The following is a 23,025-nucleotide window of genomic DNA, read 5'->3' on the forward strand; positions in this document are numbered from 1 at the left end:
CATGGAAAGCAGCTACCAAAGGATAAGCTGACCGCCCAGTCGAGATAAATCAATGGAAACTGTAAATTTAGTCACGTAACCTCACATATACAGCCAATCTTAGATTTCATAATAGAGTGTGCAAATATTCAAAATTTCGATTATAAATAGTCTTTGTTATTCAATTCGTATTCAATTCGAGAATTCACTACTTGAAGTTGTTGAGTAGTGTATTTGTTTTCTTCAAATACTATAAGGGATAACAACAGTTCTTGAAGGAGAAGGACAGATATAAATGGAGACTCGTTGAATGATTCTGGTGCAGGAGAATGGTGGTTGTTGTGCAGATGATCCAGTTTGTGAACAAAGATATGAAGGAGGTCATTTGTGCTATATAGTTGTGTAAGCATGTCTTTGCCTTGGGCAGACTTTGCATTTGATGTGTCTAATTATACAAACAATTTATTGTTTGGTCAATCTCACCATATGTTTGGATTCCTTCAAAATGATATGCGGGACTGCAGTATTGTCCCTAGCTCCTTCAATGAGCTATATACTCTACTATAGTCTACTACATGTGTTTGGGACATGCTGTTAATTTTTTTATTAGTGTCACCATGCACCTGATATGATCGTACTTTCCCTTGTTTCTCATTTACAAGCTTATTAGTTGACCTGACATCTAGTTGTTAATGGCATTACATGCATCCAATAATGCTACCGAGCCTTTTGTTGCCGAACAGACTCTACTGCATTTTTCATTTCACAATTTTAGAAATAGGGAATATTCACTATTTGATTCAATATTCAGAGCTAATTTTTCTTGAATATTTGTATCAATTCGATAGAAAATTTCACTATTCATGCCTGTATATTTAATATTGAAACTGCAACAATGAAAAGCTTAGGTTTCAGTGCATGAGTGCACTGTCACTTATCATCATTGAATGGGGCTTATGAACTATGTGCATAACGTCTCTGCTTATATTATAAGCAAAAAATGTGCAGTAGGACTGCTTGGAGGCAGGGAGCAGTTGGAGAGGTGGAGCTTGCTTGACATCAGTATTGGGGGCACCCAGATGATGGTGATTTCTGACATCAAGTTTGGGTATAAAACTGTTTGTGTCTTACTTTTTCTCCGCAATGGCTCCAGCGAAGTGACAGAGGGGCGTTGCGCCAAGAAGGCTGCAGCAGAGAGAGCTCGCAGTGCTTTGCATACTTGGGAACAAAGGGAGCGACAGACCGTAAGGAGCTGGGGGATATGTCTTAATTTTGACAGCTGGTGCTTTCTTTAGCATACATGCTATTATCTGCAAGTTGCATATATCTACTAGGGGCTCCTTGAAATTTCCCGTTTTTTTTTTTCCATGCAGGGCTGTGAATTGTGTGCAGTAAGGCATAGAATATTTTCATTCGTCTCATGAATAAAATAATTTTTTATTGATTCACTTTTTCTTTTTGTATTTTAACTATAGCACACTGGCTTTAGAACCCTTCAGTGCTGCAGCAAAGTGTATAAATGTTGATATATGTAATATCGCACTGCTCAGCAATTCTTTCGTTCCAAACAGCTATGCACAGACTTTTGTGCAAAGAGAGAATGAATGTTTGCGTTCACCAACTGTGCTTGGGGTGCTGCCGATGTTTTTATTAAATTTACTAACACCTTAGCTACTTCTGCTGCAAGATTTATGGTAACGCTTGTGTAGTGTTGTGAAGCTTGACGGAGTTGTAACGACATCACATGGTCTTCCCGAAAAAGACACGTTGAAGTTTATTTCTTTCTTTGTTACAGAAGGAGGAACAAGAGGTAAAGGCCATGTGGCCTGACAGAGGCTCTTGCTCCTAAGCGCGTTCGGCAAACATATTCAAAGCAAATACAGCACAAAAATGAGTGAGTACAATGTAGAAAATACAAAAACAAGACAGATTTATACAATTATTACATGAATATACATTCTATGCTTGAAAAAAAAATTATTGGTATGTACTTTCACATTACAGTGCAGATAGAAACGTACATATACAGTGCATAACAAAATGTTAGTGCAATAGCATTTTATTTATAATGAATTTGAGAATGTAAAAAAGGTTTTTATACATTCTTTAAAATGGGGTGCATAAAAATCAATTCTTTGTTCAATGATGTTTAGTAGCTTAGGTTCAGATCCTGACATCCATAGTTTGTACGCGTAAATGGTGTTGTTCTGATTTTATTGTGTAATGAGTATAGAGGAGGAGAAATGGCTAGGCTGACAACATGGAGTCTGTGTTTTTTATATGTAAGAGTAATCGATAATAGAAAACTTGATTTGCTTGGATCAATTAATGTTTGTTAAAAATATTGAGTGTGGGTAAGTCTCGCAGCTCACCATGGTAGTTTTCAAAAATTCGGACTACTCATTTTTGCAAGTTTAGTAACTTCTCATACTTTTTTGCTCTCGTTCCCCATATCAACGTACAATAAGTTTGCTTCGAGTAACAAAGGGCATAATACATTGCTTTCTTTAGCCATAATGGTATTATATCACCAATTTATACATACAGCCTACTACTTTACTAAGATCGTTGCTCAGCTTGTTGACATGATTGCCCCAGGCGAAGTTCTCCTGAAACCATACCCCCAAAAACTTTTGCGTTGTCACTTGTTCAAGCCTCTTTTCTTGAAATATAACATTGATATTAACAGGCAATGGCTTATTTATTGGTTTAAATATGATATATTTAGTTTTGTTGGCATTCAATTCAAGTTTGTTTATGTACAGCCATTCAGATAATAAATTAAAGTAATCATTCATTTCTTTTTCTATGCATTGCAGGGAATAATTTGCAAAGAAAAGATTGGGGTCATCCGCATACATCATATTAGGTGAGGAAGAAATGCTTGGAAGGTCATTAGTATAAAGGTTAAATAATGCAGGACCAAGTATGGATCCCTGTGGTACGCCAGTCTGTATTTTGAGAAGTGAGGAAGTCGCCTGATTAATTGAAACACACTGATAATAACCAGTTAAGGAACTCCTCATCAGATCTAATGCCATACCACGTATACTGCAGTCATAAAGTTTGGACAGAAGCATAACATAATTTACACTGTCAACTCCTTACGCAGGTCCAGAAATAAACCTACCGCGTATAAACGTTTTTCAATATTTTGCAGTATTTTATTGCTTATGTTTAAAAGCGCATCCTCACATGATTCTTTTTTTTTTTGAAATTCATATTTTGCCGTACTGATAATAGCATATTTCCTTAAGAAACCCTCCAGCCATGAATTTAGAACAGTTTCCAAAAGTCTCGACAGAAGAGGTAGTATTGATATAGGTCGGAAATTGTTTGCACTATGGTTGGCGCCACCTTTATAAATCGGGCAAACTCTATTTCAAGTTTGCTAGGGAAAATTCCGGATTCAAATATTTTATTGATAATGTGAGCTAAGACATTAGAGATGATACACATATTTTATAGGAGATGCTTTGATACCGTCGACACCTGCAGCAGTGTTGTGCGTGAGTACATGAAATCATTGAGATGCATATTAGTGCAGCGCGGCAGAGAATGTTTTCACTTCACATCACGCGCAAGAGCGCCGCCTGTGCATTCATGTGATTACATGCAGCCCTACTTTTGCCGCGGGCTTTACCGTAATGCTTGGGCAGTGCGGTGAAGTTTGACAAAATTTAAATGATGTCGCACCATATCACCGAATTTAATGCTTTGAGATTTAACTTTGAGCAGAGCGGTAGCAAATGCTTACATTTACCTTAAGCACAAGCGCACTGTGGATGCATTCGTTTGATTTCGCGATGTGTTACTTCTATCGAGGGCTTTACCGCAATGCTTAGGTAGTGCGGTGAAGTGTGACAAATTTTTAATGATGTCGCACGATATGACCGAATTTCACGCTTTGAGACTTAAACTTGAGCGGAGCGGTAGCAAATGGTTACGTTCACCTTAAGCACAGGCGCACTGTGCATGCATTCATATGATTTCATGATGCCTTACTCCTGTCGAGGGCTTTACCGCAACGCTTGTGTAGGGCTGTGAAGCTTCATGAAGTTGTAATAAGATCACATGGTCTGATAGAATTTCATGCACTAAAGCGTTAATTTTGGGCAGAGAGGCAATGAAACTTCATACTGAACTCGCAGCTTGACAGGCATAGGTGATTTTTTGGGGTCAATAATAATACTGTGCATGTTTCTTTTGATGGCAGCCTTTACAGCATGAATGGTAGTCATGCTGTGAAGCGTGCAGCGCCAGTTATCAGCCATAGCCGGTGCTTTTTCGGATGTTTTATTATGCTTCTGTAAACTCATTCTGTACGTTTACGCTTCACAAAAGAGTCTGGTGTGATTATCTCACAGGAAAAACGCTTAGCAGGAATTTGTGTTGAAGAGCTGTGAACGATGACTGACCCAGAGGGAATGTAATGTATGATGGGCGTTAGCGCGGCGCTGCGTACGTAGCTGACCGAGCATTAGATATGCAACGTCGGCAGCGCGTTCGCAGAACTTCCGCTTCGACACCGCTTCTTATAGAACCGACGCGTAGTAATAAACAAATCAAATATACTAAATACAGCGGTAAAACACCACATTGTTCAAGTAAGATAGAGATGCGGGCAAGCATTGCAAGTCAATCTAATCCACTTAAGTACTAGCGTATCGTAACATTCGTGAGTTCGCGTCTCTTGTGCGCGTCGTTTGAATTTCAAGCGTGAGCATCGCTTCTGAATGCTTTTCAACGATGATGTGTTCGACGGTGAGTTTTTACATTGAGGTTACGACGGGTTGTAAAATGTTTGTATCTGAACAATTGCGACTGCTTTCGGCTTGCTATAACTGTTCAGCGCCTGGATAGACAAGTAGCACGTTTTGCGAACAGCACTTCTAGTGCGGGATTTGGCACTGCGTCCCAGAAAATCTTCACTAATTATGTAATGACGAATAGTTATTGCTGCTCGCAAACAACGAGTGCACGGTGCCGCCACCACAAAGTAACATTGAATTTACGCGCGTTGGGTTTTTGCACTGAAATTTGTGCCGATGCGTGGTGTAAGTGATGTCCCTGTACTCAGTTTAGTAGGGAAACTCTATGCCCTTGCTGAAGGTTTGGCTCTTCCATAGTATGGGGCGTACCGGCCCAGATGGTGCAACGTATTGAACTCTTAGTATCCGTAACCGGAGAACAACAAGGCAGCTCGCCCTAAACGCGGGCGCACTCGGCCGCTGTTTTTGCTCCCAGTTAAAAAAAAGTTTGTCACACCAGTTGCATATTTCTAATTGTGTTTTGGGACACCCATTGGAAAAATCGAACAGCTCCAATTGGACCAATTTTTTTAACACAATTGGACACAATTGGTCTGAATTGCACAGCTGGCTGGGACCAACATGAAAAATGAAGGAAAGGAAAAAAAAGCCTAGATAGTCCCTCACCCTGATTCGAAACGGATATACTTGAACTCCTTTTGAGTAGCATACTCGTGCATGAACACACTACGCACTGCGGCAATTATATTCATTGACATACCCAACGCTCACCACTTCATTATGAGAGATGCATATCAGGTGCTATATATGTGAGCAAAATTTGGTTGACCAAGTGGTGGTTCATGAGAAATTGGTAAAATTTCAAGATAGATTTTTAACTTGACAGAAAGCTAAATGCTTCTCTCCATCGATCACACCAAAATACTGAGATCTTTCACTTTAAAACTAACATTATAGTTGTACTATTATTATTATCAACTATTCTGTTGTTCCACGAGATTACTCAGTGATTTCCAATTGGGTCCAGTTGGGACCAACTGGCTTACCAAGCTCCAGTGATGTCCAACTAGACTTCTCATGATGCCCAATTGGAAATTGGGACTCCGGTGATGTCCAATTGGAACCAGTTTGGTCCCATTGAAAAATTAAACTGGACTCGAGTTTTTTTTTTTTTTTTTTACTGGGCTCCATCACCATGTAACCGAGTAATCCTTTGTTAAGCCATTTTCTTCTGTATCAAGCCACTGCCTCCTGCCCGCAGTGACGCCATTTACTACAAGCTGATGCGGCAGCTTTTTTGTCTATTCTGCTTGCACAAAGCGCCCTGTTATGTATTTCCCAGTGAAAGCTGCATTAATTGACGCATTAGACATGCTTGAGCTAGGTTTTAGCTCTAATGAAACTTCGCTTGAGCAAAGTGGCATCGTGGCCGTAGTTCTACCATTCTTCCACTCGTGCCCTTCTATCCATTGTGAAAGTGTGACACCTGATTTAGTGCAAACACATTTTGATGAAGGAGTTCTTAATACATTGATGAATTAAGAATACTTTGCTCCACCAAGCTTGAGCAGGCTAAGATTGGTGTGCAAGTAGAGTGAGCTTATCTCATAATGCCTACATACATGACTGGTAAACAGTTATGCAGACAGGCTGGAACTAAAGAACATGGTAATGTCACTTCTAGGTGCGTGACACATTAAGAGATAGCATGACATACTTACAGGTAGAACATTAGCATGACGTATTATGAGCATGACATGTTAACACATAACAGCTGCAAGGACCCACTAATCTTATTGGGCTGATGTTAGTTTATTACTTTGAAAGTGACAGCGTTATAGGGGAACTTCAACCACTTTGAAAGATCTAGAAGAAAGTGTGGCCTGGTCGCAAAGACAGTGCAGTTTAGCACAGCATCTCAAAATACTAGCTGTCAAGAGGGAAGAATGAAAGAACTGGCACGTTTTGCACGTGCCAGATGTTTCCAAGAGCATAGGCACATCTACCGGGCGGGGCACTTGCCTCCCCACTGTCAAAAGTGGGGGGGGCGAAGCATGCCATTTGCCCCCCCCCCCCCCACACACACACTTTTGAAAGTGGGCACTTTCGGCTGCATGCTGGAAAGTTCAACACTTTCAAAAGTGTGTGTGTGGGGGGGGGGCGAAGCATGCCATTTGCCCCCCCCCCCCACACACACACTTTTGAAAGTGGGCACTTTTGGCTGCATGCTGGAAAGTTCAACAAAACTACAGCTGAAGCTAAATTTTATTTTTCAATAGAGTGGCCATGTAGATAATGCTTTTATTTACTATATGTATACCCTGCTTAGGCAGCGAGGATTGTCTTTTGTGCTTCCTTGTGATGCACTGTAGCGACCGAACCAAGGGATTCGCCATACATGCTCACATTGTGAAGGCCTGGAGCTGGACTGTTCTAGCCGTAACAAATTTCCGCTTGTGCTACTCGCATCGTGCCCAGTTTTTTGGGACCACTTAACCGTATTTGAAAACACAATCCGCATGCCATATATAATCCACGTGCGAGGGGAGAAGTCCTGATAAAGATTTATAATCAGCCGCTCGACCATACAGGACCAATGTGCCCTGGTGGACCGAGACCGGGCTGCCGCAAAAGCCGCAGGGGTCCTGGAATAGGAAGCCCTCCTAGAATTTGTACGGGGCGGGCCCTTCTGGCTCGTCCCAAATGTTCTCTTTGTACATAGCCACAATAAATGTTTTTTACTCACTCACACCCAACGATTGGTGTGCCTTGCGGCATGAAATCCTTGGTGTGCCTTATGGCAGGAAATTTTTGAAGCACAACTTCTAATTTTGCCGATTTTATTTTCAGGTTGTGTGTAAATAAGAGCTACAATATTACTTGTTTCCTGGCAGGAGCAAGAGCAGCAGATATTTGATGTTTTGAAGAAATGGCCGCTTTTTGGTGACGTCTACTGAAAACTTGAACCGTGGAGGTTGCTTATGTGCTCGAAAAACAGTTACGGAATACTCTCTTTCCCCAATTTTTTACGCGTTATACACGGCATTTAACAGCACGGTGTTTATATTTATTCGAAGTACGAAGCATTGTTCTGAGTGACAAGTGATATATGTTCATTCTATTTAGGTTCATTACAGCCTTTGTAGAAAGTTACTCCTTGAAGTGTTTCAGGGTGTCATAGTGCCGCTAGTCTAATAGTTTTCCAGACTTATAAAACAACTGCACAAGATACGGACTTGAAATTCCATGAAAATAGAATTCTGAGCGCAATGAGTGCAAGTGTTCCAGATAATTACTAAAGCCTCGATTTTTCATGTGTTTTTGTGCATCATACGAGGGGCGTAGTTTGTTTCTCCGTTGTCCTCAGTGAGCTAACCATTCCATCTTGTTTATAGCTGGGGAAAATTAGGGGCGTGTTATAGGCAATATATTGGCAATGTGCATGATGAGTGAGTTAAATTCGCCTTTTTCGATAGAATAGACTGCTGCACTGTCATAATTACAACTACAGATGAAGTAAAATTGTGCAAACATAGGGGGAATAATACGCCAAGTTTATGTGCAATGGTAAATGCATGTTGATCAAGTTCAGCTTTTAAAAACTGTCTGTCAGCAAGTATTATGAATGATCACGCTGTTGTTAGGTTTCACAATGCTAGGTTTCACAATGTCCCCAAGAGAATTCTGCATTTCAGATATTTTATACTTTTATGGAATAAGCAGCATTTTAACTACAATGTCTCGCGGACTTTTAACATTTATGGCTTATATGGGAGCGTTACGAATATTTATTGAACCCTAATTTTTTGCCTTTAACTTTTTCATGCGTGATATACCGGGTTCGCATGGTGTCCTCATTGAACTAAAAGAGGTAGCTTCTTTCAGTTTTGTGACTTTGAAGACCAGGTAACGTTTGATCTGGAGGTAAAGTTCACAATAGATGGGTTATTGGGACTGTTGCAATGAATTACGTATGCAAGCTAACAAGTGGGGCAGAATTGAGCCCATTGCCCTGACAGAACTGTACATGCCACCAAGACCAAATTTAGTGAAAATTGGTGGTAGGCTATGAAAACTCTCTGTGCGAGTTAAATGGGGTTGGGTCAAACAGTCTTCATAAAAAAAAATCTTATTGAAGCGTTAGAGCATATAATATGACCGCTTTCAGCCGTGCTTCCCAATGTCCCAACGTAGCTGTTGGTTACAACAAAACTATATTTCGTCGAAAGGGGAGGGGGTTAAAGTAAGTGCTATGTGCGACAAAATTTTTACATTCATGGTCTAGTTACAAGCGTTGCAAATAATTACTGAGCCATCATTTTTCCCCACTATTTTTTATGCATCCTAAAACGTTCCTAGTTGGTTTCAGCGATGTCCTCGGTGAACTAAACAAGACACATTGTTTATATTTGGCGAAAATAAAGAGCGCAGTATGGGCATTATGTAAGTAGACTTCAGACAGGGGACTAATTATGATAGTTGCAGTAAAATATCCAAGTAAGTGATCTGGAGCTTTCTGAAGGTGTTTTACGAACAAAGCAGAATTTATCCCGCTGACCTGGGAGGACTGTGAACTCAACCGATATCAAATCTTCAGAAATTTGAGAGGGCAGGGGGGGGGGGGGATGAGTAGGGAGGTAGTACACTATGATAAACGTTATGACAAAGTAACGTGTTAAGTGAATTAATGGTTTTTTTAAATTTCCAAAAAGAAGTACTCCAAAGCATTACATGCAAGCCAGATTTCCAACAGAAAAGTCATATACAGGCAACTTTTTAACAGTGCAATATAATTACAGGAAACTGAAATTGTCATTTCAACTGTTCGAAAGAAACAGCTTTGCTGGAAATTTGGTTGTAATTCTCCAAGGTCACACACATCTGCTGTCTTTTCTTGTGTGAATATTGAGTCATTCATGTTGATTGTACTTCATTGTGTATAACCTCGATAATACTACTACCTTAACTAGCGATACATTTGTGCTGTAGACCTAAACAGCAAGTAGAATTTCTTGTTTAATTAGTAAAATTGTCTGTAACAAATGGAGATTTTCTTTACGTGCCCTACTGGGTGGGATCAGGAACCCCTGGACGCTCACTGCCTTTCGTACTTGCATCATCTTGAGACTTAATATAGTTGCAAGAACTAAATGGAAATTTAAATAATATTTCAGGCAGCCATGGTTCACCATGTATGATTTATAGATATATCTATGTCTGGTGAATCTAAAAATAACTGACAGATACATGTCCAGGCTTTTTCACTTATTGTAATAGTAATTCCATATATATATATATATATATATATATATATATATATATATATATATAATGACAGATGCGAGATCGTTTGCAGTTTGCCCCCCCCCCCACTCAAGAAATAATTGGTACGCCACTGTCCAAGAGTGACTTTGGCATGGGAGAAGTACGCGTGCAATGGGCAGACTTCACCCACTTTAGAACTGGGTTGAGTGTACACGAGTGTGTCACAGTTTGCATGAAATCGCAAGCTTGCGAGAGGTATGAGGTATAGGAACGCCACTTTGATAAACCAGAGTGTGCAAGGTCGCACGTGCATGCAGGTGTCGAGATGTCACAATCATCACAGCCTATTGCATACTTAGACAGTTAGCAGTGCTATGTTCTAGCCTAGTTTTCTTAATTTACTTACGCTGAATATCTGGAGAAACATTAGCACATGCAAAGAATTCTCAAAACAGAATTCTGGGACACTCTGCAAATGACCTATTTATTGAAGTGAGTTTCTTGCAGTTAGGCGCAGGGGAAAAGGGATGGGTCAACTGCATAGCTTCACCACAGCATGGTAGGATGTTAAGTGGCGCAGGTCAGCGGATAACTTCTTGCTCTATGTGTATGTTTAGTTGCTCTACCAATTCTGAAACCCTAGAGAAAGAAGTGTTTAGTAACTTTCGCATGAATATATATGAGCCTGTTCACATTTCTTTCTTGGTGCAGAGAAAAAGCACTTCAAGCCATACGGGTTCACTTTTTGGTGGAAGCATTAAGGTACCTAGAGCAGCTACTTGTGGCCTGAAGCATCCAAACAACAGGGCGATATGAATTTCAATGTGGCAAAGTATGCTGTCAAATCCTTAGTTTTTATTGGTTACCTTAGCCTGCAGCAAAATGATAATAAAAAGCCATAAATTCCTAGTAGCTGAATCATGAAATGCTTAAGTTGTGCATGTTTACATGTTTTCTCCACACCACATATAATTTTTAGCTTTTCCTCTAGATGTCTAATAAAACGAATGAGCTTTCACGTTACTACTTATATAATTGAAATTTTTTGCATGCTCAACAGTGTTTGTAGTGATAGTATGTAAACAAGGCATGAAAAAGTTTATTTAGGTGCTTTGCGTGAGTGCCCAACAGCAAGTTTTAACAGTTGTAGTGAAATTACCTTGGTATTATTTTTATCCCTCAAATATGTCACACCTTTTCACACCCATTTCATACAAATTACTCTGCTACATTAAAGTAACATTTAGGTGGGCTACACTGTCATACACCATAAAAATGTGCTGTATTCTTTCACTCAAACAAAATATGAATAACTTTGAATTAATATTGAGGCCATTTTTAGGTAACATTTCAATGCCCTTTTCTAGATGTTCACTGAACATCTGCATAATATGCACAAGTCTTGCAACACAATGTCTCTGGGATACTCAGAATGCATTCTAGAAAAATAATGAAACATGTATAGGTGCATACAAAAATGTGATCTAGATCATTGAAACGTAATATAATTCTTTAAGTATGCTCAGTGTAGGTACAGGAGCCCAATACTTGATCACCCACGCAACAGTAAAAGCATATGTGAAAGACAGTCCAACAATAAATGTGTGTTGTGCATTTAACACAAGTTCATTGCAAAAGAGCATAATCTGGACTTGAGCGTTGGATTCGAGTGCTGCCCTTTAGCATGAATTTTTTTATGCTGTTGTCTCTGTCCACTTGTGTTAATGGCCAATAAAAATTGTAGGCAAAGCTATACCTTGCCTCAAATATGATAGTGATAAGCATCCAATCAAAGAGTAGTAGTATATAAAAAGGCTAACCGAGGACCTAGTTGGCACATAACTCAGTTAGGGCAAAAAACAAACAGTTATGTGGAGGCTAGTTGGTTATTGAACACAGAGGCCAAGTTGTGCTGCATAGCTGATGCAAAATACTCCTAAGTAAAAATGCTAAAGCACACAAGATGGTGCACAATCATCTTGTGTGTTTCGTATAAACTATGCAGTGCAACTTGGTTTCCATGCAAAAGACGCACAGTACAAAAAATAAAAAAGTCCAGTGTATATCTTTTTGTTGTGCTGTGTGCTTTTCTTGTATTTTTTCGCACTCACTATATCAAAGGGAAGCAATGCTCACAATTTCATAGCAGGTAAGTATTGTGCACCTGCAAAAAAAATGTAGAAGAAAGCTATATGTAGGTAATATGCTGCATTGGCCTGTCACATATACAATGCCTGCTTTGCAGGAAAAGTAAACATTTATAACCAAACTTTTATTGGCAGAACCATTACAGCAAACTATACAAGTCTGATTTTCCATCTTAGACAAAATAGCGTACAATTCACATAGAGGTACACACGTTCCTGATGACTTGATGGTAGTGAATGCACGCAGGTGGTACATCTAGGGGACCTGTACAAAAGAGGAAAAAAAGCACAAGTACAAAGGATTAAAAAGAATCTGCAACTTGCACTCAAATATGAACATGTCACTGTGACAATCTGAGTGCTGCTGTGTAGCATTTTTTTTAGCCTGTTAGTCCGTGGGCACATGTGCCTGTCTTGCATGAAGCTGCTTAGCACGGCTTCATGACAAGACTTTTCTCTATCCGCCACCCGAGAACGCGCTCTGTAGTGGTCAGGCTCCGCCGAGAGACTTCAGGCAACAGGAAGGTAATGTGTGCAATGCAAGTACAGATTTTGGTTGCTAAAGCTGTACCAGACCAATGGAAAGCAAATTTTGTAACATACTTGAATATCCAAAATACTTGTGGCTACTTAGAAGCAGAATAATCAGGTTTTCAAATTGAATAATACAAAGTGAACCTGCCCACAATAGACAAGTTCCCGAAGGATTGTCGATGCCAGCTAGCGGTGTCAAGAACAATGAGAGACTGGGGGTGACGCTCTTTAGATGCTGAAGTCTGCCCATGCCAAATCAAATAACCGATCAAAAATATGTTGGGAACTTGTTCCTTGCAGTTGAGCCGTAACAATCCCGATGCCACAGGCAACCATAAAGCAGTTTAACAACTACCAATGGAACTATGTTAGTGCATTGTTAATGAACAAATAAACCTCTTAACAGCATTGAAGTGTACAAATAAATTGTAAATTGCCACCGGGGTTAGGTTATATTAGATCAGTTTGGGTAGAGTTGACTAGAACTAGTTCTGGCTGCCTTCTCTATGAAATGGTGCCCTACTTTGAAAGTAGAGTAGAATAGAACTCGCTCTGCTTCCTTCACGATGAATGTGGCAATTCTTGGCCAGAAACGAGTTGTCTAGAACTAGCTCTGCTTCCTTCACAATAAAATGTTGCCCTCTTTGCCAGTTGAGTTGAGTAGAACTAGTTCTGCTACCTTCACATGAAATGTTGCCCTTCTTTGCCAGTAGAGTTGACTAGAATGACTAGAATTTAAAACTGACTAGAACAATAAAAAAAATTTCACATCACTAGGTTGTGCCAGTGTTTACTGGTAGCTTGTAGATACACTGAAACCTGATTAGAACAAGCAAGCCTATGCACTAAAAATAGTTCACTATATTAGGTAACTCTAAATCCAACCCATCTATAACAAAATGAAAAACTTTTGTATTGTGTTTGTTATACACGAATTTTTTGTCTTCAGTGGAAAAATTAAGCCAAAGGTATCTGCTTTTTTGTAAACGGAACTACGCATAGTAGACAGCAATTTTTACTTGTGCCTTGAACAGCTTGCCAGTCGCTAAAAATTGCGACTCGATTGGATCTTGCTTATAGTACACTGCTGCAATGCTTCTGAGTATTCTTGCGTTTAGGCTAAAAAAAAAGCCCCTGTTATGAGCAAGTGTCTGACATTAGTATCTGTCAGCAAGTTATGCGTGTGTGATATAGAGGAGAATTCAGTTTATGCTGGTCTGGTTTGTTATGTTCGGGTTTCACTGTACCAAGAGAAGAATGCTATGTACTATAAGTATGGATCTTTTCCTTGGCATGTATCTTTTCCTTGGCAGTAGCCAACATGACTTAGAGCACACAATTACTTTGTTATCCCATTTATCTGCTAAAGGGCCAAGGCATGCTCTGTGAAATCCTCTTGAACAATATGCACATGAAATGTCCAGTACTACTCCAGCATATAGCAGTTGCCTGCACACACAATGCAACTTGTAAATGCAATCTTTTGGCCGCACACGAACAGTGAGAGAGCTTGTGAGTGGAAAATCTTCCATGTTGCCTTTTTGTATGCATTTCAGCAAATGTCTGCTCAGCATACTCTGATTAAGGTTTAAATTTTCTGGACGCCTATCTGATGCTACATAATACATATTTGCAATTGCAAACTAGCCAAAGTCAAGTGTGTTGCGCTGGTTTTGTGCCCCTTTAGTGCGAATGATCAGTGTTGTCGACTGCAATTTTAGCATATGACAGATTTGCCCGACGGCATCAGAAGTATCTTGGTCAATTGAGTCATATACAAACACTGTGTTTTCATCAGCGTCAACATTGCTCACTGTAAGCCAGTCACCGGGTTTCGGACATGCAAGATTTGAATAAAAGGGCTTTTTACTTGAGTATATTGTAAACGCTGACCAAGAAGCACATCTTGAAAGCCATCCCAATGAGGAAATTTCTCATGAATTAAGGATTGTGCTACATTAATTACGCTGTCTGATATCGAGGTGCCCTGTACTAAAGCATTTAAATCAGCATCTTAAAGAGAGTAGCGTTTGCAGACATTTAACATGTCTGCTGTCACCGTTGCAAGGCCTACTATATTCTTTTGCGATAAAAACTTGCGCTTAACAGCTCTCACTTTCCTTGGCTGTCCTCTTGTTGCTTTCACCAAAGGTACAACAAGCTTTGTACTATTCGAATGCTTGTAACTGCTTGCAGCAGTCATTTGGGGTAATGGAGCTGGTGTACCTTGTAAGCTAACTGTAATTTGATTACTAGGAAAGGTGGTCAAGTTCCTGAAGAATGCCTCGCATAATGCAAGTTTTTCCATTAGCTCCTTCTCACCACAATTAGCTAATGCATTACCAACAGTCTTGGACATTTCACAAAGTCTCTTGTAGGTGTAAGAATACTTTTCTTGTACAGTGTCCAGCTTCACAGATGGTAGCATCTGAATGCTGCTTGTCACTACTGGTGTGGCACCAGAGGCCATGCAGCTGTCGCTCAGGACATGATCCTTGCACCACCTGTCCGGTATGCATGCTTTGTCGAAAAGGTCTTGCTGGGCAAAATGGCGAGCTGCTAAAATGTGGGCACAAGGCAAACGGTACTGATTATAAAAAAACGCACATGGAACGCGTCAGGCATAATGAAACACTGTGCTCAGAACTTGCAGATGCCACTACATAAGAATTAGCAGTGGACGTTACCAGATAATCTACTTTTTTGAACCGTTCATACTGCTCTAGTACTTTACCTGTGGCCTCAGAAGTACAATTACGGGACAAGGCTAACTGAAATGGCTCACTGGCATCATTTACATTTAGGTTCAGCTTCATTTCCTTAAACTTGAAAAATTTTAGAGATAAGAAATCCGTGTCAATATAACTTACTAATGCTTCTATGGCTTGAACCAAATGCATGCTTGAAGCGAGATAACTTTTAATCTTTTCATTGTGACACTCAATGCCATTATTCGTGTTATTACCAAATGTAGGCAGTTTTTGCCGATATGCATGTACCCACATTTCTTTACAGGAGTGCCAGTTCTGCATGTAATAAGAAATAAAATGTTTAGAAGCCATAGCTTCGAGCTCAGCAGGCCTGTCTAAGTAGTCCTTTACCGTGAAGGAATAAACAATTTTTTTAGGAGAGGAAGTAACTGATCACGCTGGAGTCTAGCTTTCTCATTTACCTTTTGCTGAAAGCAGTGCAGCACATCCCATGTACACAACACAGTTTCAGAATTAGGAAGAATCTTGGTCAAAATGCGTAGCTCATTCATATCTTTATCATGACTACTCTGCAAGCCGAAACAACAAACGGTTAAAATCTGCGAACTTGGCAAACATAGCCTGCACAATTTCAGTTGTTTCGTTTCATAAAAAGGCACAGCACACAGGTCTCCCGCGACCTCCACTGTCTTCAATCAAAATAGAGTACAAGATATAGCCTTCAATATTTACATGTTCCATCAATAAATAAAATCTCTGGATACTTTTCCAAAATCTCACGCATGTGCGTTGTTTGAAGCAGCACAAATTGCAGGTTATTATTTTGATTCTTTTCATAGTGAATGACCCAGTTTGGATTATTTGCTAACAAGGTGTGTATTTTTTCTAAAACCATTTCTCCGTGAGCCTGCTCGTTGCGAATAGGAATAGAAAACCTTTGCTTGTAATTGTTAACATCTTTTGTAGTTAACTTTTGCCTGTTTTCTGTTCGACCAAATTTTTTAAATGCTGTGGGCCAATATTACATTTGGCAAAATCAAAGAATTCTGCCTTCTCTGCATCGTTCAGAAGCCTGCTATGAGGATACAAGTCATAATAATTCGTTGTGGGATTATGCTTAGTTTGCAGCTTGATTATCTTATAGTGCAGAGTAGGCGATTTCCACAGGCTCACCGATACTGCCATTTGACAACCAGTACCATTCTATGCTTGCTTGGGTCGCTTTCCTGTGCCTTTTGGTTTTATGGGACGACCATGAACACAGCAATATGAAATCCTAATATACTCAAACTCTTTAGATTCTGTTGCAAATGGAATTCTGTGAGACTTATTTATTGTGACTATGTGCTTGCCCTCTCTGCACCACTCATCAAAGCTTTGCCTAAAAGAAATAAAATTATCAAATGTTGCATTTAAATAAACTTTGCTGCCTCCACCATGCAATATATTCATACATACTTTGGTTGTGTTGGCACCAGCACCTTCACAAACAGCCTGGGCATCAGAGCTGGCAGGCCTGCAGCTGGATGTCAAAGCAGCCTCGCAACACCTACGTCGCGTGGAAGCAACGAACCCAGCTTTGTTAAGGTCACCAGCCTCTGTGCCAGGATTGCTCGTGATCTGCCCTCCATCCTTCATTGTTCCTGGCCTACAGCATTTGCAGACAGTGACCTCATTTGGAGCGCTATTTATGACAGGTCTGCACTCAGCCGTAGCAACTACCAAGCAGTCTTTATTCTGCCTGCTAGCCACATGCTGCACCTTGCCAGAACTGTCACAAATGGCATCCCGAGAGGCAACAGCTTGTCCTTCAAGCTTGCTACCAGAGACAGTAGAAGAAGCAGACTCAGACCTTCCACTGTCAATGCGCATCTGTTTCTGGCTTACAACTGCTGTCAAAGGTGAAACAAACTTGAAGAACTTGGCAGCTGTCACAGCGAGAACTTTGCCTTCCCTGTCTGCAGCCAGGTCACAGCTCCACTATTTCTTGTGCAGTGCCGCAGCCTTCCGCCGCCGTCTCTTCGATACTACAAGCTTCCACTCACTGTCACCACACTGGGAGACAGCCTCTGGCACAGCTGCTTCTCGAGCACTGGCCTCTCCTTCTCCCACAGAGGAGCACACAACAGGAGCACTCTCGTGCTTCTGTGTGGCTCTCCTAGTTCTCCTGACACAAGTGGTGCTTGCACCTCGACCAGGGATCATTGGCTTATGAGACCTCCCCTCGGCTTTTCCCCTGCTTGGTACACTTGTGCCATGGAAAAGGGGGGAAGGCAGGCTGGTCCCAGGTCCACCAAGCCTTGCTACCCTTGCAACCCGGACACGGACACTGCCAACAAGTGAAAAGCCAGCACCTTGAAGGGTTCTGGTCGGCTGGTTGGTGTCATGCCTCTGCAAGGGAGCAGTGCTGGCTTTCCAGACAGGAGCTGGTGCTGTGGAAGGTCCACTTGCTGCTTGAGAAGAAATGAAAATATGCAAACCAAGTGGGGGAAAGTCAGCCTCTGAGATGGCAGGGATGCTGTCCTGCCGAGTCCGGCCGGTCCATGAAGAAGGTGCCTGGATCTCCTTGTAGCACTGCTGGATGCGGCATCTCTCCAGATGGATGAACAAGGTGCAGGCCTCCTGGTACAGGTAGTCTGCCAGCACCTTGTTACCAAAGCGGCTCGGGTGGACACCATCCTTGCTCAGGTAGCTGGGCCAGTCGTTCACGAGACCACCCAGGAAAGTGAAGCCACACTTGTGGCAGTACTGCATCAGGGCAGCATTAACCTTTTTGTAGTTGTCATTCAACAAAGAGTACTGATCTTCCCATGGGCGGTACTGATTCTGCCCCCGAGAAAGAATGGCAGAAAAAGCTACATGCACCATGGAATTCCTTTCAATGATCCCCCTGAGCGAGCTGGCGATACTTGTCGATGCACACGCTGACACTGTTATCAGTGTTGTTAGTGCCAACGTGCACGATGACAACATCAAAACCAGCTAGCTTGTCAGCAATCATTGAGAGCAAATCCTCAATCTTTATTCCTCTATGCGCGGCAACACTGACTGACAAACGACGACGTGATATGAAATACTGGTCCAAGTATTTCACCATCGAGTCGGCTGCAACCAAACACGTGTCATTTCGCAAGCAGTACAATCTAAAACAACACCGAGAACAAGAAAAGAAGATGAAACTGTGAGAAAATAAATCTGAGCTTTTTTCACACACGAAAGAAGGCTACCTTCTAGTCGGCAGTATATATAGTGACAAATCCGAGAAATCCGCGCTAGGGATGAATGAAGCAAGCGGTCGCGAACAAGAGCAGCAAGATTGGCAGATACGCGACAAGAAGAAGAAGTAGTTTATTGATGTGAAAAAGTAGAGAGGTCGGCCGGAATATGGAGCATCTGGCCTGCTACTCTACGTAAGGGAAGGGGAGGAGGGGAAGAAAGAGGGTCACAATGGGGGATGATAATGGGAGGAACTAGGTGAAAGGACACATTGCACAGATGATTATCACAAGCGTGAGTCCAGGCCCGTGTCGCCTAAGAAGCGTGAAAAAGCACGCATTGCCTCTGTTGTCTGACAACTCTGTGGCCCTGCGCCTAGCAAGAGGTCCTCCGACAGTGGTCTATTATATAAATGCCTCAAGGTGGCTGCCAGTGTGAGTCTTTCGCGTGCATACTCAGGGCACACCACGAGCACATGGTCTATAGTCTCTATAACACCACACACTGAACATTCCGGGGAGTCTGTCCGTCCAATGATGTGCAAATATTTGCGCGTGAAAGCGACGCCTAGTCGCAGTCTGTGTATCAAGCATGTATGAGGGCGTGGAATTCCACGCAGAACAGGAAATTGCATATCGGGATCCAGCCTTTTAAGGCGAACGTGACGAGCGTCTGGCTGGGCCCAGTATGTTTTCGTCGCACTCATCATTAATTTCGACAGGAGGCATGTGATGTCTGGTCTAGAGAACGGCACTACAGTTCGCAGGCCATTGCTGAGGGCGCGCTTTGCTTCAGCATCGGCCATCTCATTACCATTGAGCCCACAGTGTCCTGGGATCCATTGGAACACTATGCGGTGGTGTTTTTCTTGAGCGCATGAAAGTAGCTCGGCGATCTGCAGTGCCAGAACCTGATATGCGGTGTGGCGCAGGAAGCATCTCAAAATTTGCAGCGCGGGTTTTGAGTCCGTGAAAATGCACCACTCTTGAGGTCTTTCCCCGCAGATGTGGCGAATCGCTTCCCGTATAGCCACAAGCTCTGCAGCGGTTGAAGTCGAATTATGATCTAGAATGAAACCTTGAGTCATCTGCTGGGCTGGTATCACCACAGCTGCTGTCGATGCCGTTGATGACGCGGACCCGTCTGTGTAAACATGAACATAGGTCTGGTATTCTGACCAGATGTATGCCAAAGTAAGTTGTTGTAAGATACGCGACAAATACAATCAAAATACTTATTAGAAAAGAATAATATAACGCTAGCAAATATAAATTAACGCTGCAATGCGGCTTTAGCACATATAAAACAAAGCAAGCGGTCGCGAACAGCAGCAGCAAGAACGGCAGATACGCGACAAAAATAATCAAAATACAAACAAAATACGTATTAGAAAAGATTAATATAACGCCAGTAAATATAAACTAACGCTCAAATGCAGCTTTCGCGCATATAAGAGGATGATGTTAAAGGCTTGCGAGGATGCAGCAAAACCAGGCCTTGGGACCAGCACCAGTGGCAGCAGAAAAGCAGGACCCGGAAGCGCGGCTGACGGGATGCGTACTGAATCAACTGAATGTCACGTGCGAATAACATGAAATCAAACTACGCGCCCACAAAAAACCGGAAATATGCGTGCTTGTGACGTTGACTTTTAGTGACGTCACTTGCGTGCGTTGCTGGAGCCGTGTCTGTGTGGACTCTTCTAGAGTGCACCGCGGCACAGCAGTCACTGCCAAAAATAATAGTCCCTCCTCCATCAACGCTGAGAAGTGATAGCGATGTCGATAGCCCGCCTCGCAAATTGTGAAAGCGCCCATCGTCCTGCTTTCACTGGAGGAAGTGCAACTGTGGTTAACCACCTATATTGTCACCTTTCCAGCCACTTTTAAAGGTAAATAGACTGGTACAATATGCTTGCGTTGTACAGGTCTTTGTACCGCGTTTTTGTTTCCCAAGCACACGCCTACATCATGGCTGGCTGGCCCCCGTCGTTATTCAGTCGATATAGACCTTTTCATCGGGCGAGGAGGAAAGGGCGCGCGACGAGCCTTTCCTCCTCTCTGGCTTGTGCGAGCCGGCGCGGCTTGAATGTGTTGCCAGTCGCGTGCTGCGGAAAGATTCGGAGGTGTTAGCATAGTTCCGAGTGCAATTTACAGGATGTCGGTTCTTACGAGGTCATCGAACAACCACTGTGTAGCCTTTAGGTGCAGCAGTAGCTACAGAATCTGGAATTATCTCTTGGATGTGCAAGAATGCAACGCGCACCATCAGCCGCCGTGTGTGTATGTGTTGTGAACTATGTTGGATGTATTGGTTTTCACTCGACAAAGAGTTGTTGTAAAACATTTGCATCAGCCACCAGCATCATTTTAACGCATATTAATTCTAGTAAATTTCAAATCACTACTAAGTCTACGTTTTCCTCCTGCAAGAGGCCGAAGGCTTTGCTCAACCAATGCCGTTGGCTCAACACAGTGAGCACTGCGGTTGGCAAACCAACATGATACAGACAATTGCTTCGTGCTTAGATCGGCATTACCTTTTTGCCCTGTAAGGCACAATATACAAAGGGGATCGCATAAAGAGAATCCAACAGCTAAGGACCCAATTTCCGTAACGTGGGTGAATGCGTCGTAAATGACTGCACTTAGGAAACTAAAAAAAAAGTTCATATGTCCTTCTTTTGCGGCAAAATAAATCTTAACACGGGATAACAACTCAATAAGACTCTGCATGGTCGTGTTGCATGCTTGGACCACTTGGACCAAACGCTATATAGAACAAACAGATCTATAACACAGCACTGCCCCGGGCACTCGCACAGTCTGCAGCTGGTCGTTCGACCACTCGAAAAGTGTGCTTCACACTGTATCGTATGCGGTTATTATTAACCAAACTATTTTATTTGTGGGCGGACACCTTGCCTATCAAACAAAGCAGTCGCCCAATGTATCTACACATAACAACTTGAACGCTTGTCAAAGTAAACAGCACGACTTATTCTCCAGCAGAACGCCACCCTCGCTGTTACGATCGTCAAATGGTTCGCAACTACTCGTTGCAGCTAAAGTAGAGCTTAGAATAACAGTGCTGAGAATGCTGCAGTAAGGTAATATTCGTGAAACGAATTTTCAGAAATACCTGATATCTGATGCTGCTCAAACAAATGCGTGCACCTCGCGCTGGGTGCTTCGTCTGCCCTAACACAGCAGTCACTCCAGCAGCTTAATTTTCAGGCTCAAATTCCTTCACTACACCTCACAGGGCCATTACCCACATAGAATACGCCATTTCATGCTAAATAGAGTGCGCGAGTGCGAAAAAACGCACCAGAAACTGCTGCCGAACGTATACCACCACAAACAACACGGGCGTTCGCCCAAGCCAGCATGCCAACTGCCCATAGATGGTGCCACTGCCTACGAAATGGCGGCGCCATGAAAAAACGGTCTATACAAGCCAAGTCATCGAAGGGAGGGCGAAGCCCCCCCCCCCCCCCTTCGATCACTTGGCTACTTTTTCTACTCTCTACAAAAGAAGGCTTATCTGCATATTGTAAGTTCGAAAAACTTAATAGAAAGAATGTTACTGCATTTCAATATTAATAAAAAAGACTAGGAACAGCATACACTGGTAGGTCACGTGGTAGACCTCTTAAATAGGTTCACGTTTTTGCTGAATGGGGCACCAAAGGTCATTTTTCATGACTTTTAGTGAAGAATTGAAAATGTAAGTCCATGTTTAATGAGAAAAACAGGGCCCGTTCTAGCCAATACAATAGACGGTCTTTCCATCCGCGGGGTTATCTCAATTCATGTTCTCAATTCATGTTCTGAGCGGTTGTCTGTCCCTTTAAGCTTACAGAGCTTGAGGGCGCAGGCACGTCTACGATCGTGAGCGAGCAGATTCGAACTGTACATAATCGCAGTCTGCTGGCCGCAGAACAGGGGAATTAAACGTAGCTAGTTCCAGCGACAACGAAAGTAAGCTTAAATTAAGCAGGTACATTGTACACTCGTTATTTCCTTGGCTACACCTTTCAATGACGCGTTAGGTGATGGCCTGGACAAAGAGAAAAAAAAAGAAAAACCTGCACCAATGAATAATGTCGCGCACAATCGGCTCGACTCGTTGCTGTTGACGCGAGCTGAAATTTTCACGAATTAAAAAGGCTACACAGAAAACATTCATGCACGAACTGAAAAGTCAGATACTTCCGCAGGAGCAATTTATTCTAAAAAAAATCACTGAAATTCAGCTGTTAAACCATGTCCCACCCGCAAAGTAAACACAAATGAACAGAAGACTAGCACAACAAAGGAAGCCAAATGGAAATTTCAGTGAAATGACAAAGCAGCTAAACGAGCTACAGCATTTCACAAAAGAGGCACAAGCTCATGG

Source organism: Dermacentor silvarum, chromosome 3 (assembly GCF_013339745.2).
Source record: "Dermacentor silvarum isolate Dsil-2018 chromosome 3, BIME_Dsil_1.4, whole genome shotgun sequence".
NCBI lineage: Eukaryota > Metazoa > Arthropoda > Arachnida > Ixodida > Ixodidae > Dermacentor > Dermacentor silvarum.